The sequence below is a fragment of the Globicephala melas genome, chromosome 11 (assembly GCF_963455315.2).
Source record: "Globicephala melas chromosome 11, mGloMel1.2, whole genome shotgun sequence".
NCBI classification, from domain to species: Eukaryota; Metazoa; Chordata; class Mammalia; order Artiodactyla; family Delphinidae; genus Globicephala; species Globicephala melas.
Genome location: NC_083324.2, coordinates 80,723,190 through 80,736,561, shown reverse-complemented (window position 1 = coordinate 80,736,561; position 13,372 = coordinate 80,723,190). Strand labels below are relative to the sequence as shown.

The window sequence follows — 13,372 nt, the reverse complement described above, 5'->3', positions numbered from 1 at the left end:
TGGGTATGAATAATAAATAAAACAAGAGAGGAATCTTACAAGGACAAATAATCATGAATTTAGGAGTATGATTAACTCAAACCTTAGCACTTGAGGTCCAGAAAGTAAAACTGTATTGTAGACAAGAGAAAGTTACTGGTCAGTCCCCCCACCCCCCATGAAGTTGGTGGGATTTAAATATGTTATTTATGTGAGAAACTCAGCAATTCCTAGGGCTCCAGGTCTGCATCATCAACTCATCTATTCTAAACTTTTGGCTGAGACTATTGAGCAGTGGCTGGAAACTGTTGCTGAATGGATGGGGGTTCTTATGACGGTTGAGAGGCAAAGCATTTTTATCCTAAGAGGAACTTGAGTCTCATTTCCATTATCCTTCTTGGGCCTTCGGGCTTCCAGGAGATTAAGAGGAGTGTCTGCAACTTCCTATACATTTATAATTATTTCAAAAAAAAATTTAAGTTATTTACTTAAAAAAAAAGCATCGCATTCAAAATGGCAGATTATCCTCCAGAACGTTGTTGGCTATTAGTAGTCCTCCCTGCCCCCACCTCGTGTGTAAGAGCCTCCTATACCAGACTGACACCGAGACTGGGCACCTCCGTTCTTTTGAACTTTGGCCAATCTGATAAATGCAAAATGCAACTATTCTTCTTTATACCTCTTTAATTCTTGGTAAGGGAGAACATTGTATCCTACTACAGATGCCACTTGGTTTACTGTCTGGTGCCCGTGTTTCTCTTGGGCTGCTTGGTTTTTCTTACTGACTAGTAAGCACATGAAAGCATTTGTAAACATTTGTACAGTGAACATATTAACGTGAAAATATTTTTCCCTTCTTCAGGCCCAGTTTCCTTCTAATGGATCACATGTGGTCCATTATTTGATTTTTTTAAAACTTACATAATAATATTAGGATTAGTATTTGGAATGTCTAAGTCATGCCTTTTTTTTGCGGTACGCAGGCTTCTCACTGTTGTGGCCTCTCCCGTTGCGGAGCACAGGCTCCGGACGCGCAGGCCCAGCAGCCATGGCTCATGGGCCCAGCCACTCCGCGGCATGTGGGATCCTCCTGGTCTGGGGCATGAACCCGCGTCCCCTGCATCGGCAAGCGGACCCTCAACCACTGCACCACCAGGGAAGCCCTGTCATGCCTTTTTGCAGTGACTTTACTGAGATGTCTGCACCTAGATACGGCTGTCCACTCAGAAAAAATAGACAATAGTCTTCAAGGACTGTGGAGCGCTTGCTCTCACCTTTTCATAATTCTGCCAGAATTTATGTGAGTCCTGGATCCTCATCGCACTAGTGAGCGCTGAGTGCTCACGGAGGTGTGTGTAGGTGAGGACGTGGTTTGAATTCTACGTCCTCTTGCCCTACTCACGCCCCAGAAATCCTTGCCACCCTGCAACTGGCCTGCATAGGCTTGGGCTAGTCCCTGCCAGGGTATCAAAAGGCTGCCAGGTACCCGACAACCTCAGACTCTCAGACTAGTGATCTACAGATACTAGTCATGACTGTATAGTTAAGGGCCTCCTATCTTTCCCCCCTTTCCCTAGCTGGCTTCGTGCAGTCAAATTCTAAGCTGGAGAAGGTGAGTGACCACCAGAGAGGGTGGGACAGGGCTCAAAGGTGGAGCCTTCTGTCCTGCTCCCAAATCTTGCCCTCAGTCCTTCTTGTAAGACTCTGACCTCTGCTTTCTCCCTCTTTGCAGTATGCAGGCAAGCATGTCCTTTTTGTCAATGTGGCCACCTATTGTGGTCTGACAGCTCAATACCCTGGTAAGAGTTCATAACCAAATCTCCTTGGGACTAAACTTTCCAGCTCATTATATTCTAAGTCATGTTGGAATTATATTCTAATTCTAATTCTGTGTATCAAAATAAATACTCATGATCAAGTGACTTTATTCCCTGATGTCAGGAGTCAGTAAACTATGGTCCACAGGGCAAATCTGGCCAGCCTACTTTTGTAAACAAAGTTTTATTGAACATAGCTATGCTCATTCATTTACAGATTGTCTGTGATGGATGTTAAGCTACAAGGCAGAGTTGAGTGGTTGTATGAGTGATGGTGTCAGAGACCATCTGAAATTACTATCTGGACCTTCACAGAAAATGTTTGTTGACCCCTTCCTATGTCCTGCCTCTGCTTTGCTCCTGAGATTTCCAGGAGAATCAATAATGTATCTGACAGCTAGGAGCCTCTCTGAAGATTCAAGTCTCCTTGGTAAATACAGGAGGTAGGATTGATGTTTTTGAGACTTTTCCAGGGTTTTACATGTAACTTACAAAGACAGGGAAAAGGGGAAAGGGGCTTTATACCTGGAGCACATTTGACCGGAGCAAGGGCTGGTAGAGGAGGCCATAATAGAGGCAAACACTCCCTCTCCAACCTCAATGCCTCCTTTAAGTGTAGTTTTTCCCTCTCCGTACATGACTCAGAGCAGATTTTTATCTTTCTCATATCTTAGGCCTTGTTGTTTGAAAGCCAATAAATAATAAACAGGGTTATTTTCTTTCAGAAACAGATGTACTTCTTATATTTGAACTAATAAGAACTCTGATTTAAAATTTTTGATTATGTTATATTTCGACAAGGTAATATATTCACAAGGCTCAAAATTAAAGGAATAAAGAAGTTTAGAGTGAAAAGTTTTTTCATCTCTTTCCCCTCCCTTCAGATGACCAATATTATCATGTTTACAAAATATATGGGTATTCTTTTTTTTCTTTTCCCCCAGTTGATAACATATTGTAAATACTATTTGCCAATTTGCTTTTTAAAATTAATAAGGTACCTTGGAGTTCAGACCATTTCCTCCCTCTTTTTTAAGACTGAAGAATATTCTATTGGACCATACTTCATTTTACCAGTTTATAGGGACTTTAAAAATCAATTTATTCAGTTCCCACTCTGTACATAACAGATGAGGAAACTGAGAAATAGCTACTCAAGGACTGGTAGACATGTTTCCTAATTTATTGTCTCTTTCCTAGAGGAAGTGATTACCTATAGTGACTAAAGACAAGAGTGGAGGATGTGGGGAAAGGTACTAAGGAACCATTTGGAAACAGGAAAGCAATCTCATATTGCAAAAGTAAATAAATAAAAATAAATAAAGGACTAAGAGGAGATATCAGTTGACCCCGTTGGCTGAGCAGAATCTGAGTGGGACTGGTTAGTGTTTGCTAGGGGACTGAAAATATCTAGCTCAGAAAGGGTGAACAAAGAAGACAATTATAAAAGTCTGAGGAGACAAATTGGAAAACTTGGGGAAGAAGGCAGTTGGAAGCTTGTGTTTTGGCATATCAATGAGGGTTTTTAGGTAGAATGCATCTTTAACATCCTGAAGACTGTTGAAGAACACCAGGAAGCTCAACCTGGAATTTCTCTGGTTCTCTTTGCCCCTGTCAGATTTACCCACACTCCACCCAGGGTGAACCAGCTTGTGCAGAGGAGAGAAGCACATTCTCATTGTGTGTGTCTTTTCCTTTTTAAAAGAAAGATTCAATCTACCAATTAACCAACCAGGGAAGGCAAACTGATGAGCAGTGATGTTTAAACGCAGTTTTCTTTAAAAATCACCTGATGAGCTTTTCATTTTTTAATTGTGGTACAAAAAGACATAATATAAAATTTACCGTTTTAACCATTTTTAAGAATACTGTTCAGTAGTGTTAAAAATATTCATTCTTGTGAAACAAATCTCCAGAACTTTTCCATCTTGCAAAACTGAAATTCTGTACCCATTAAATAATAGCTCTCCTTTTCCCCTTCCCCCCAGCCCCTAGTAACCACCATTCTACCTTCTGTTTCTATAAATTTGACTACTTTAGATACCAAATGTATTTGTCTTACCTGCAGTATTTGTCTTTTTCATGACTAGTCTATTTCACTTAGCATAATGTCGTCAAGGTTCATCCATGTTGTAGCATGTGACAGAATTTCCTTCCATTTTAAGGCTGAATTTGTTTGAAGGCCAGTTCTTCAATCATTTGTTTATCCATTCATCCGTTGATGGATATTTGGGTTGCTTCCACTTCTTGATTTTCATGAATAGTGCTCCTATGAACATGGATGTGCAAATATCTCTTTGAGGCCCTATTTTCAATTCTTTGCATATATACCCAGAAATGGGAATGCTGATCTATGGTAGTTCTATTTTTAATTTTTTGGGAAACCTCCATACTATTTTCCATAGCACTTAAACCATTTTACAATCCCACCAGCAGTGATCTGGTGAGCTTTAGAATAATAAAGGTGACTGGGGAGCCATCTCAAAAGAATGTAATCAGAAAGTTTTCTGGAATGGAACCTGGGTATCCCTATTTTTAAAGGAAGGCCCCCACCTGATTCTGATGTGCTGCAGATTTGGGAAATACTGCACTGTAACATTTTGAATACATGTTTAGAGATCCAGTATCTAATTTCAGCCCTGCCACAAACAGTCTTTCTGACCTAGATATTTTTTTTTTCCTTCCCTGGGCCTCTGGTTTTTTCCTCTGTAAAATGGGTATCTCTAAGGATCTTTCTCTACACAAGGAGGCTCTCTAGCCAGGCCGCCATATTGTCCCTTCTCTACCCATAGAACTGAGCGCACTTCAGGAGGAGCTGAAGTCCTTTGACCTAGTTGTGTTGGGCTTTCCCTGCAACCAATTTGGAAAGCAAGAACCAGGAGAGAACTCAGAGATCCTTCCGGGACTGAAGTAAGTGCCTGCTTGAAACCCTATAGGGGTCTCTGTCTACCTTTCCTCTGTTTCCAGAGGCACTTCCATATTAGGGACTTCTGGGATGGGTAGTGGGTTAATAGGCTTAGGGGCATCTGCAAACTGATTTTAACTTTGGCCTCTGCTGATATGAGTCTGGCAGTGTCAGACACTCTCTCCCACTCTCTGGGAAGTGAGAACTGGCGGACCACAGAGGACCAGGAGCACAGAAATAGCTCCTGGTATTGCTGCTACAGAAACAGTGCAGGGGGAGACAGTGATAGGATGTGGAATAGAGAAAAATAAAGTGAATCAGGGAGCCCAAAGTTTAAAAATGGCCTTATTTCCCCTTCCCAGCCCTGTTTTCCATATCTCCACCTCTCTCTCCCCTTTCTCATGACCTCAAATTCTGGTACCCCATTATAACTTTCTTTCATATATTCTGGAGCTTCCTGGGAACATTATGGTTCATTGCAGGTATGTCCGTCCAGGAGGAGGATATGTACCTAATTTCCAGCTTTTTCAGAAAGGGGATGTGAATGGTGAAAAAGAGCAGAAAGTCTTCATCTTCTTGAAGGTGGGTTAATCACTGACCTAAGCCTCTTCTTCCCAAATATTCCTAGCATAAACTTGGTGTGGTAGAAATGGATCCAAGGGCACCTGCCTGGAGGTGGGATTGGACTCTTTGGAAGAGATCTCCAGATTAGCATAGGGATTGGGGTTTAATTTGTTAGTATCTATGATGCTCTGGCTTTGTGTGGTGGAGAGAGTTGTGTAGAGTGTCACCTTTCACTGGGACCACTCTCTTTTGTTCATTGACATTCATTCATTCATACATTCAAGGTATACTTGTTGAGTGCCTGCTATCTATAAGGCAGTTTTCTAAATAATAAGGGTATAAAGATGAATAGAAACAGTCCCTATTCCTTGATGATTTCATACTGGAGAGGATGACATAGAAATCAGATATAATACAATGTAGTAAGTGCTTTATATGAAACACTGACTCTTAGATATAGAGAATGTGAGAGCTGAACGGGGCTCTAAAGATCATCAGAGTTCAGTGTTCTTGGATGCTGAACTGTGGGCCAAAGCTGGCCTATGTTGAGATTTTTATATATTCTCAGTAAATTGAAAAAATAGGACAATATAAGGAGGATTTCATAAACTCAACTGATTTATAGGGCTACCCTTTATTCTAAGATTAGTACCTATATGTAATTTATTCTTATAATTATCTTTTTAAAACTAAATGGTGAAGCAATGATGTTTTTAAAATTTTCTCTTATTTGACAAAACAAAATGTTGGAACTCCTACTGGTCCCAAAAGATATTTTTGAAATGTTACTGGCCCATGGAGCATCAAGACCTGGGAAACCACATTCTAATCTAAACCATTCACTTTGCAGAAAAGGAAACTGAAAGCTAGAGAGGTGATATATCTTATTCATAGCAGCAGGATTTTGTGATGTGGTCACAGGGAGAAACAGAAAGAGGGAATAGACTTTTGCTATAAGATCTACAACATTCTTGGTAGTTGGTATCTTAGTGATTCAGAGAATATATTAGTAATCAGAGGAAATGAAAATATCTTGATATAAGAGGGAGTAGATTACCTGTGGGTGAAAATAGCCTGAATCATCCAAGAGCAGAAATGATACAGTCATTTCTCTTTTCCATCTCTCTGCTGCAGCAATCCTGTCCTCACCCTTCTGAACTTATGGGCTCAATCAAACATATATCCTGGGAACCCATCATGGCCCATGACATCCGCTGGAATTTTGAAAAGTTCCTGGTGGGACCGGATGGAGTCCCTGTCATGCGCTGGTTCCATCAGGCTCGTCAGTACAGTCAAGTCAGATATTCTGGCAGACCTGAAACAGCTCAAAATCAAATAGGAAGACCAAGTTGGGGGCAGGAGCCATTCTGCTTCTTACCTGAAGACCTGTTCAAAAAAAAGAAAAATCCATCTTTTCACTATACTCTCTTCCTAAATGGTCTCCACTTGACTAAATCACCTCTATAGTGCCAAAATTCCCACTCTCTACCAAGTAGATTTATATTCAGAAGGCTACTGCTATTTCCCCTTGCAAGAGTAAGTGGGTGAAGAAAAAACAGCATGGAAACCCTAAATCCTCAGACATCTGTTACAAATTTAATAATGCATATCCATCAAAGGGAAATCATCCTTCCATGAGGAAGGTTCAGTTTGTCACAATATCCTGAAAAAGAACGTTGCTATACATTCTGATTTCTCCTTCTCTCTCTACCCTAAAGGTGTAGAAATAGCAATGGGGTGTATAGCCATACAATCTAGGTTCCACTTCATAACATATTTCCTTCCCCAGGAGAAACATGTAATGTCAATTTCCAAACATTTTCGGATCAGTCTTTATCTGTGACACCCAGCCCACCCCTGCTCCCACTGATCTGTCACTCTTCTGTAGGAGCCCTAGGTCTAGTGGGAGCAGGAAATTGCCTCACATGAAGGGAAGGGCATCTTCACGATAGTGGGACCTGGAGCCTCTTTCTAATTTGGACCCTACAAAAACTTTCCTATGTCTGATCTTTACTGTATTCAGATTGTGACACTTGGGCAGAGCACCCTTTGAAGGACAGGCTTTCCTCTCTCAACCTTAGATTCCTCAGCTTCAGAACCAGCCCTGACCCTATCTCCAATAAAATCTTTTCTGCAGCAACTGGGATCAGTGTGGTGGTTTTTAAATCCTATCCTGTGCTCAAACTCGTCATACCTTTCTCTTCTTCCTAACTGTGACTGTCACAGATGGTGGATTGACCAAATTACCTGAACCCCCTGGACAGAAGGATTTACCATCCCAGGTCCTTGAAAGGTTGTTACCTGATGGCTCTCAACTCTCATCCCTCTTTAGGAATTGTCTCAGGTCAAGGGTCACATTTTATTTCCAGGGGCAGCCTGTATGCAATTATTGGTCAACGAGAGGTATAACAGCCACAATCTGGCTTCTCAATTTAGGACAACTCTGAAGGACCCATTCCAGTGGTGGAGACCCCCAAGGGGTAGGCAATTGCCCTTTTGCACTTGTACTGCAGCCCAATTTTTCCCTCTGACAAATTCTGATTCTCTTCATTGCTTCTCAGGTGTTGACCCTGAGGTAGTGCCCCAGTAAACTTTCTGAATGCAAATCCCCATCTTGGAGTCTTTCCAGGGAACTCAACCTACAATAGTTAGTACCAAAAGTGATCTGAGAAAGAGGATGATAAGATGAGATTTTTGAAGCTGAATTACCCACCATCTGGTTGGTAGTGAGGGGATTGGTGGAGCACAAACAGCCACTGGCACAAAGTAGCAGTTTTTAAAACTTTCACCAGACCTGAACTGAGATGCTATACTGGTGGATATGCACAAGAAGATGTGATGTATCAGGTGCTTGATAAATATGGGAGAGCTGGTAATAATAATAGAATCGTTGTTATTAGAAGAAACTGATGCCTTGGAAAAAGATGATTAAAGGCTGACGATGATATCTCATCAAATAAAGGCTAACTGTGAAAGCCAGAGTGTCTCCATAATAGGATATAAAGAACCTCTCATATCCTGCAACTCAAGAGCATAAAAAGGTAAGGTTCTGATCCAAGATTTAATCATAAGAATAGTAGAACTCCAAAGTGGGTTAAATTCTCAAACTAGATTATCTTCTATGCCTAGGTCACGGCCTTGATTGGAAAAGAATAGAACCTTGAGACATTGAATGGAGACATCTGGTGGGATGCATTAGAACATCTAAATCTCCAGATTTCCCAAGATCCTTTGAGCCTTTTAAAAGTAGTCCAGTCCTCTTCTTCCTTGAAGACAATGCAGAGACCTCTCCTCTGCCAAACATGTGCCTCTGCCACTCACTCAGCGTGTTTCCCATATAGAAATAAATTCTAAGGGTTCTGGATCAAGAAGAGAACTCAAAGTTAGCTGAAGTAGAGTTTACTGATACTGGAGTATTCTCCAAAAGTATAGAATTTTTACACACTGGCAAGAACTCAACATACTATTAGGATTCTCCTGCTTGAAAAAGAAATGGCTGTCACTAAATGTGGTAAGAATGCCAGGACTCTCGTGATTATGGCAGAAAGGAGGGATCAAAATCTCAGAAAAGTGGGCATGCTAGAGTGGATTTATTGGATTTACCATGTAATGCTGGAAAACCCACTAGGTGAATGTGTCACAAGAGGGCCAAAGGACATTCTGTTTGAAAAAAAAAAGTAATATGCTGAGGAGAGGGGCACCAGCCTCACTGAGAAGTTCTATAATGAGTGTCCTCTATTGGCGCTGGGCTGATGGTATGAGATTCTGCTACAGAAGTAGCTTCACTGACAGCAATGGGGACTATAGGATCCTGAAATAATTCAGGCCAGAGATAGCAGCACTCAACCATCAGAATCCGTGAGTGTGTGTGTGTGTGTGTGTGTGCGTGTGTGCATGCCCCAGGAGTGGGTGGGCAAAATTACTGTAATGAGAGACAATTTCAGAGTGGTAGCCAACTTTGCAGAGTGTTTGAGATAATTAATAAAATACAGCATCCCTAGGAGCAATATAGATGGGCAGTCAACAAGCATATCACTGTCTACACAATTAGAAGAAATTGAGGATAGAGAATCAGGAGACTGAGGGCAGCTACACCAGTTAAAAATAAAATCACAATACCTTGCTCAATTTCTGATCTTAAACCAGTTTTCAGACCTGAAATTTTTGACTAAAGGAGAAGCCAAGTCCTGAGGACCCTGCAGTGCCACTGCAAATATGTAGAATATAATTCCCCCATTCCTTTCCTAAAGGGACTTATGAGCATTTACTCAATAACCATAAACTCAAGAAAGAGAAATACCCTCACATTTCAAGGACTGTTGGAAACAAGGTCCAAGTTGATATTGATACAGAAAGACCCAAAGTGTCATCATGGCCCCCCTGTTAAAATGGAGGTAATAGGGACCAGGTAACAAATGGAGCTGTGGCTCAGGTCTGGTTCACAGCGTGCCCACTAAAAGCTTGAAATGAACTACAACAAATATAAACAATAGATTTCTCTGAGTATGAGACTTCAGAAAATGTTCAAGTAATCTTTTTGTTTTTCTGCATTCCCTTTGTACGTATTGCATCTGCACATTTATAACAGTGGTTTTTCGAAAGGAAATATTAGCTCTGAATGTTTCAGGATAACAACGTATTTTAACATTCTTAGGTTAAAAAACAGCGAGTGATCGGGTCGGGGTGGGATAGGTGGCATCTGAAGCAGATGAAAGGTCAGTCGAGCGGAGCTCAGAGTGGAGACGGGAAACTCAAAAAAGTAGAACCGCTGAGATGGAAAGTCCGCGGGAATCCGGAAGCAATGAAAATGCACTGGTTTCTTACAGATGAAATACACACTCCTAAGTGGAAAGCTTCCTGCCTTTGTGGAACCAATGTAATTTTTTTTTCATTCAAATGCTTTCAAATAACAGTCTGAATTTAGAGAAGCCGTGGGAATCTGAGCAGAAAATCAAGATAGAGATAACTGCGACGCTCAGCCCCGGCAGCATCTCTGTACAGGGGAGGAAACGGCTGCAGATTGGCAAATACCAGGGATGCCTTTGCTGCTTTTAATCCCATTTGTGGAAGCCCCATATCAGAAGGTGCCATTTTGTTCATAACATTTAATATCTTTAACAAAAATACCGTCTTCATCTGTGAAAGTATATTCACTTATATCTCCCTAACGTAGCTCCAGTGGCGCAATCGGTTAGCGCGCGGTACTTATAAGACAGTACACTTGTGAGCGATGCCGAGGTTGTGAGTTCGAGCCTCACCTGGAGCAACTTTTACTACTCTCCAGCCCATACAACGAGACAGGCCAAATATGAGGCCACCCCCGAAGAGATCAACTGTTGTGATTTCTGTCCTACATCTTGCTTGTGATTTGTCTTAAAATTCTCTCTTAAAGTCATGCATAACAAGTACCATCCGGCTGAGTGTGGTGCCTGCCTTCTTCCAACACTTTGGCAATTTATCATTTGACACTTGCCAAGACGACTGTTCACAGTATTCAACTACGTCTGATTTGTCAATTATGCGAAATGCGGACGATCTTGGTTTTTCTTACAAGTCTTTCAGCGGAAAATGTCCTGTCCTTGAACCTGCTTTCCTCCGTTTCTCCACTCCTCTGGCTTCCTCTAGAATGCTTATTACTCTTTATAAGTCCATGCTGCCTGTAGATATATCGCAGACACAGGTATTCAGTCTCAGAAAATGAGTTGAGTCAGGAGCCTATGTGTGGGTCACTTAATCTCACCTGGATCTTAAACATTATCAGAGTCATCCTGAGACACAGACATGGCGCTCTCCGGCTTTACAAAAGATTTATAATTGCCCGTGCGCAAGTGCTCAGCACTATCAGTTCTTTTTCATCTGCTGCTACGTTTTGGAGTGCTTATGTTCTCCCCGGCCCTACCCTGAGCTGCCCACCAGGTACATGTGGGTTCGAAATAAGACTCACAGACCAATTTAGATTAACGCTGGTAAAGAAGTGATCGTGGATAACTTACTTACCAAGATATACAATAGACATATCTATAGGGGCTATTCAGAGTGTTGTTTTTAGTGTTAAATGAGATAATAAATTATTGATTGATTAATGGCCACAAATTCCTCCCATTATACATGTCCCTTTGCAATGTGGTTGTGCAGCAGCTACCATTAAGAGGCGGAGTCTATTTCCCTCCCTCTTGTATGTGAGCTGAACTTGTGCTTTGGCCAATAGAATGCTGTGGTAATGGTGTTGTGGAAGTGAGGTTGTGAGAGTTCCAAGATGGCCTCAAGAGTCTTACAACTTCTCCTCTTGTTGTCTTGGGACCCTGAGACACCATGTGAAGAAATCCCACCTAACTTCCTAGAGGATGGAAAATCATGTGGAGAGTGAGTCCCTGCCATCCCAGCCATCCCAGCCACACTCCCCAGACTGTGAGTGGGAACATTTTGGACCATCTGGTCCCAGTCAAGCTGCCAGATGACTGCAATCAATGAGTGACCACAAGCAAAACCAGCAAAAGAATTGCCTGGTTAAGCACAGCCCAAGTGGTTGAACTTCAAAATTGCAAACAAAATAAATAATTATTGTTTTAAGCCACTAAATTTAGGTTAGGTTTGTTACAAAGATGTAGATGACTGATAAAGGCATTTAGCGTGGAATAAGAGTCTATAACAAGCAAACAGATTGATTAAGTAAAAATTACCCACAAAGAAAAGCCCAGACATCTTCACTGCTGAATTCTCCCAAACATTTTTTAATTGATATTAATTCTTCACAAACTCTTTAAAATTTGGAAAAGGTCAAATTACCCTGATGCTAAAACCAGACAAAGATATAATGAGATAAGAAAACTATAGATCAATATCTCTTATAAACATGGACACAAAAGTACTCAACAAAATATTAGCAAACAAAGTCCAGCAACATATAAACAGGGATTACAAAAGGGCACGAGGAAACGTTTGGGGGTGATGTCTATGTTCATTATCTTTATTGTAGTGATGGTTTCATGAGTTATAAATATGTCAAACTATAAGTTTAAATATATGCAGTTTATTTTAAGAAAACAATGCCTCAATAAAGCTGTTTAAGAGGTACATTCATGGGAAAAAGCTCATTACGGCATTCGGCAAGAGTAGTTGTGGATTTTTTTTTTCTTTCTCTCTTTTCTTGTCCTATACTGTGGAAGAGTTGTGTCTAATTAGATTTATTTCTTCTTTGAATATTTTAAAGAAGCCCCTGGTAAACGAAAGGATGTGGAATTTTCTCAGAAGGAAGAGTTGACAACTAATTCAAAATATTTCATAGTTTAAGACTATTTAAAATTGCGATTCCTTCTTGAATCTACTTTGATACGTCATATTGTTCTATTAATTTGTCCATTACATCTAAATATTTAAATGTATTTGGTCACATTCTTTCCACTTGTGTAGAGGCTGCTCCCTCTTCATCCTAATTTGCGTGACTGGCCTCTTCTCATAGTTTCAGGTCTCTGTTTTAACCCTGGTTCCTCAGATATTGCTGAAAGTCCAACTAATTCATCCCGCACCGTGCGGGAGAACCCACACGAGGTCTCTGCAGAGGCCAGAGAAGGACCGCGCGCCTCTCGGGAGGCAGCCACCTGAAACAGGGGCGGGTTTTAGAACATCGTTTCTCTAGCGCCTCTAAAATGTGGCAAGTTTTCCTTTCGCAAGGGGGCGACATTTAAACTGACTTCAAAAAAACAAATCTCTCAACATAAAGACGCGTTTTCAGCGTCAAATTGCCGAGAACCAACTGAAAACCAATGAAAGAGTGAGGGTCGTCTCACGCTAAAATAACAGAGATGTCCCGGCACTGCCTGACCAGCGAGCAAAATTCCTTGACATTTGTGCCCTGTCGTACCCACCTCGCTCACTGTGCTCACCCAACCCACTAGAAGAGGGTCAGGAAGACCAGGGCTGGCGCTTTTCCCTATTCCCACACCTGTGTGCCTGTCTGGCCAAGGACTTCTAAAGTACGAGCGGCTGGGTGCAGGGGGCTGGCGCCGACCCCACTTACTGAATCAATCATACCAGAGGGGAGATCTCTGGAGTGCTCGGATGTTATAATTTGGAATCTGAGAGCTGGGATAGTGATGCCTGGGAAAAG

The 13,372-nt window shown here is 41.4% G+C and overlaps 1 non-coding gene and 1 pseudogene across 1 annotated transcript; both read left to right on the top strand.

Annotated features, from left to right (window-relative positions):
• The first annotated feature begins 1,510 nt into the window (after positions 1 to 1,510).
• On the top strand, positions 1,511 to 6,604 carry LOC115848784 (epididymal secretory glutathione peroxidase-like; annotated as a pseudogene).
• A 3,833-nt stretch (positions 6,605 to 10,437) lies between these two features.
• On the top strand, positions 10,438 to 10,531 carry TRNAI-UAU (transfer RNA isoleucine (anticodon UAU)). The gene is made up of 2 exons: positions 10,438 to 10,475; positions 10,496 to 10,531. It is a non-coding gene; the product is annotated as a tRNA-Ile (tRNA).
• The last annotated feature ends 2,841 nt before the right edge of the window (positions 10,532 to 13,372 follow it).